General features: G+C 33.1%; 2 non-coding genes across 2 annotated transcripts; one reads left to right on the forward strand and one right to left on the reverse strand.

Annotated features, from left to right (window-relative positions):
* The first annotated feature begins 1,151 nt into the window (after window positions 1–1,151).
* Window positions 1,152–1,224, forward strand: Trnaa-ugc. Its single transcript has one exon. It is a non-coding gene; the product is annotated as a tRNA-Ala (tRNA).
* A 4,172-nt stretch (window positions 1,225–5,396) lies between these two features.
* Window positions 5,397–5,468, reverse strand: Trnaa-ugc. Its single transcript has one exon. It is a non-coding gene; the product is annotated as a tRNA-Ala (tRNA).
* Between the last annotated feature and the right edge of the window lie 187 nt (window positions 5,469–5,655).

A 5,655-nucleotide genomic window follows, 5' to 3' on the forward strand; every position in this document is an offset into this window, starting at 1 on the left:
CTAAATTAAGGACGGCTAGCGCAGATAGTCCTCGTGTAGCTTTGCGCGAAATTCAAAACAAACATACACTACGGGCTATCTTTCTTGTGCCCACCACGGGTATCGAAACCCAGCTTTCAGACTTACATTTGATTCAGTAGGGATGCATCATATTGGCTCATAAATGTATGAAAAAAAACGTGTTTAAAAATTGGAAAGAGTTAACGTAGAGTACATCGGTAATTCTAGGACTAACCACTGGGTATCATAATGTCACGTTCAGGTTGAAAATACCTATCCCGCTTTTAAATTAATAATTTCTAGAATACTTATCCTTCTAAAATTCACCTGAAGATCCAGCTTTAATATGTCTAGATTATTGAGAATAGGGTAAAATTAAATCAACAATAAAAATACAAAACTAATCCTCACAAACAAGTTTTAAACTAAGTCACATGACGTTACTCTGAACTTGGGATCATTACAGTAAAACCGAATTAGTGAAAACTTCAAATAGAAAAAAAAGACGGATTAAATCGATATTTTTAATCTGGTCTTTTATAGCATTATTGTGTTCTTGTTGGAAGACAACAGAGTTAATGGATTATGTAACTATGAAAAATGTCATAGCTTCAGGTCACACTATGTAGAAAGTTAAAAAGTGGATAGTTAAAGAACCATAGTCGTGTTCTTAGTAAGTTATATTTTGTATTATTTCTATTGTTCTATTGTTTGGGAAACCCAATGGAATTAGAATTATATTTGTATAGTATACTTGATATAAACAGCTAAGCCTTTTTATATAGAAAAATAAAGTTTTATCTATATCTTGCTAACTAAATATCGAAATAACAGTAGCTCCAGTTCTGCATAATCTGAAATTACTTACTGACATAGGTTTTGGTTTCGTTTGTTTTGAATTTCGCACAAAGCTACACAAAAACTATCTGTGCTAGCCGTTCCTAATTTGCCAACGAATAGTGGGATCGACCGTATTTATAACGCCCCGTGCGACTGAAGAGGCCGTTTGGTAGGACGTGGATTCGGACCCGTGGCCTACGAACCGATTGCCGTAATTATCTGGTCATGTCAGACCTAATTTCATAAAAACACCTCCAAACGAAAAAAAAAAAACATGGGCTTTTTTTAGCTGTGTTTTGTTGAAAAAAACGAGGGGTGTAGCTCAGTGGAAGAGCGTTCGCTTTGCATGTGAAAGGCCCCCGGGTTCGATCCCCGGCACTTCCACATCTTCAATTTTTTAAGAAAGATTCAATAAAATGTTAAAGAAATAAAATTCACTTGAAGCAGTCGCTAAATTAATTGATGAGGGCTCGTGCGACGTTTTTCATTACTTATCTCAAATAAGCTTTAGATAACATTAGGTAAAGTAAGTAATATACAGTAGGCAAAAGTGAAATATGAATGTCTTTTTTTCAAGCTAACGAAGCGTTATTGTAATTAATTATTATTATTTGTAATTATAATAATGGTTCCCTATCTTGGATAAGACATTCCCACCGTAACAGTTCTTGTTCTAACAAAAGACTTATATGAATAGTATTCCGACCACTACTGTACCTGTGTCCCAGTCGGCCTGATGAGCTCTGGATTGAGCAAAACGCGTCGTATTCAATGGATACTGCGAACGGTGCGTTTGAAACCATCTAGTTGCCAGCCAATCTCTTAATTACTTACTCTTCAACTATTTCCTTTGAAGACTTTTACCCATCTCTTCTTCCTTTTCCCATTTTTTCGTATTATGGTCGCTTGGCCAACGAGAGGGCGTAACCCCCTACCGGCTCACCTGTCGCTCCTGGAATCGAGAAAGAAAACACTTGGTAACACATGGAGTACGAAGCTGTCGTAGGTGGAACAGGTTATACGGAAAGTTCAGATGGATGTACAGCTCCTTGGTCAGACTAGGCAACTTAACACGGAAAGTAAGTCGGAGAGCATGGCGTTCCACAACTTGGGGACGAGAGTAGTAAGCTGGAGAAGCGGAAATCCAGATGGAATGACCGTCTGTCAGACAGGGTCGAATAAACGTCTTGTACGTGTACAGTAAAAGAGGTGGATTTAAGCACCAAAAAAAGTTCCAGTGAGAGACCAGAGCAGATTAGGACAACGAGAGAGAGAAAGCAGACAGATGTGGCTTCCACGTGAGATGTTTATCACAGACGACAGCGAGATATGTCACTGAGGCAGAAAGTTGGACGGGGACATTGTCGACACAGACATCAAATAAGGACGAGTCACGAAACGGGGGTGAATACATCGAGTCAAACTCACACTGGAAATCAAAGAGCAAAACTTACAATACTAAGACCAATCTTAATATAGTGTTGGAGTGTATATTATGACGATGATATTTTCGAATCTTCATATCTCACACAGTAATCCCATATTTGTAAAGAAAATACAAGAACACGTAGAACTAATGCTATTTATTTAGCCGCAAAAAATTCTGTTTAAAATACTAAAAATTCCAAGAGAAATCCGATCTATTATTCTAGTTACTTTTTCTTGCTGAGTTATAACGATTTCAAGGAATTTTAACCGTCATTACTAACGTCATAGTAATCTTTTAATAGTTTATATATTTATATATATAACTCTACAGCTATTTCTCTTACTTCCTTTCATGTTATCTTTAACTCAGATTTTCAATGATTTTTTTTATATCCCTCAAAATTAGTTCGTGTTATTAAATGAGAAATAATTACACAAAGCTACATGTCAGATGTCATGAGTAGATCACTTAGTAATAAAACCATATAAAACAAAAATACTTAAGAAACTGACATAGCCTCGATCGTCTTTGGGACTTATTTGACAAAAGTCTATATTAATATTGTTTTTGCTGCGATAATCCATTCATATACACAAACGAGTTTGCAAATTTTAAGGAATACAAGAGTTCTGCAGCTTAAAAGATCTTAGTATGATAATGAATTAAAAATACTTTAGAAGACAGAATAAAAATCATGACAACATTTATGATGTTTAGAAACATACAGAACTTTCAAATAGGCTAAGAAAGAGGGCATGATATATCTGAAGATATGTTTCAGTAATAAAGTAAAAAGAAAAGTAGTTTATTAAACAACCGGTAAATGTGGGAAAGTAAACTTATTTATGATGATAGGGTCTCACAAACTTATCAACTTAATTAAATAAAGCTAACAGAGCTTTAGTTTCTCCGAACACACGATTATATTTCGTGAAATTCAGTCAAAAATATCATATTTAAGTTTAATTCAGTGATTTCATTAATCATTATCCAGGATATGATTAGTAGGGGTGATGGTTATTAAGTAAGTTCTCTGTACTTTCAGATCTTCTTGGTTATTCATTCGTTTATTACTCTATTGTATTATTTCACATCACTTGTTATACTTTTAATCCTTAGTAGATTTATCATTTAAAAACTATATTACTAACCACAATGATTGTTGTTTAAGACTCATAATGTAGGTGAATTAATATGTAGAATTACACACAGACTTTTCTCTATATAAAAATACTTTTATTTGCAATTTATTGGCCCTTTTCGGACAACCCTGACATGGGCCATCGACGATTAATAGGGAGGACACTATACGGATCCTAGGCCATGAAGTATAGTACCACGCATGCCCCACTGAATAGTTGAAGTGAAGAAGCACCTTAATATAATGTTTGCGTCAGTTCAAGAGTGTGGTGTCAAGTAAACTCAGATTCATATAACTTGTAAAAACAGCTATCAGTTGACTGCAGAATTCAGCTATTTGATAAATACAATTTAATTTAAGTGTTTTTATAATCTGTTACTAAAACCACAAAAAACTCTAGTTGCAAATATTTCATTTATGCATTGAAAAGACTCCCTACCATTTTGATAACATACACCTAGAATGCTTTGCCATGCCATCTAGTGTATTAAATTTTAAATACATTCAATACTGAAAATTATCAATTCTTAAAATATGAAGCTGTTAAATTCAACTGACTAGATATTTCTTACTTATTTTTATTTCTATGTAGAAAATTTCTCTGGTAAAAGGACAGAATAGTAATGTTGTTATAAAACTACCTAACTATGTAAATCTTTTTTTCTTTCAAAAGGCTCAAGTATTGTGTGCACACACAGTGAGTTGGGGTGGAGGTGGAAAGCGTGGGTGCTGCTAATATGCCCTTAACGTTAATCCATTGCTCCGGGTTACTTGTACCGTCCAGGAGGAACCAGTCCATCTTCACTGGTCTCCATAGTAATCTAAAAATAGAATTAAAACAATTATTTCAATCATTAGAATAATTTTTGCAAATACAAAAACATAAAGCTATGCTTCACTTTAAATACGTTTTAGAGCTTTTTATATTTGGCAATAGATGGCGAGTCGAGTCTTTCACTCTATCATAAAAAAATCTATTTTCTCCTGCTAGGAATGAGTAACTTTCTCATACCATTTTTTATATTTCTTTTTTTTTAATCCATTTTTTTATTTCATATTAATTCAAGAGAAATATTAATAAAATATCATTTTGTTAGGAAATGTAATGTACTCAATATTTGTTTTTTCTACTTTTAATGTTATTTTATCCATCATAATTTTAGACTGGCTGTATAGTTACTTTATCTTGTAATTTCTACTACATATTCTCAGGGGTCATGTTGTACAAAATATTCCAAATCTCACTGTGTATGTTATTCTTTAATAATAACAAGATTCTTTTACAAGGAAAATTAACAACAATTTAAATTTTGTTTGAGACCCGAACTGTTTAAATAACATTTCCTAAAACAATGTTTATTTTATATATTATGGAAATGTAACTGTAAGTTTGGATAGTTAATAAAATGTCCCACATAAACATATTCTAATATAATGGAATATTTTGGATTTAAGGCCTAAGAAAGGAAATTTTTGGGGGGGGGGGATTATTTTAATGATTAAAATAAAACAGATTGATAAAGCCAATTTATAAAGAATGTGGCTACTATGTTTCTGTCTTTGACAATAAACTATTTTTAATAACATTCTAGCTTTATTTTCCAAAACTCAACCTTCTATATGTTTGCTAGGTTCTTCTTAACATAAATATTATTATATAGTTAATTAGTAGTGCAATAACATAAACAATCTTTTTGCAAAGACAAGTATTAGGTCGTCAAGAAATGAATGTCGCTTTTTGTAGATGAAAAACCCGAACAATTTATATATCAAAACAAAATATTTATTACATGAAATAATCTCCATTCTTATTGATGATGCTTTTCATCTTAATGTTCACTTTAACACCTTTCTAAGGACTATCTGGGATAAGTAATGTAACCATAAAAAGAAAACGTCTACCGGGTTGTATTGCAAGAACCCTCTCATAAATGTCGCTGAAAATCAATTAATTTAGCGACTTTTTATTAAATCTTTCTTTAAAAATGGAGGTGCCGGGGATCGAACCCGGGGCCTTTCACATGCAAAGCGAACGCTCTACCACTGAGCTACACCCCCTCATCTGTGATTTAGTTGCTAGCATTTTTTCAACAAAACACATGAAAGACTAATCATTAGTGCCAATAAAAGCTCACGTTCTGAGTTCTTTCGTTTGGAGGTGATTTATACAACATTAGTGAAACTTTGTTACTTGGTCGATAGTTTAATAGCAGTTCCATAACTCCTTTAAAACAAACAGTAGGAA

Source organism: Limulus polyphemus, unplaced genomic scaffold (assembly GCF_000517525.1).
Source record: "Limulus polyphemus unplaced genomic scaffold, Limulus_polyphemus-2.1.2 Scaffold4258, whole genome shotgun sequence".
NCBI classification, from domain to species: domain Eukaryota; kingdom Metazoa; phylum Arthropoda; class Merostomata; order Xiphosura; family Limulidae; genus Limulus; species Limulus polyphemus.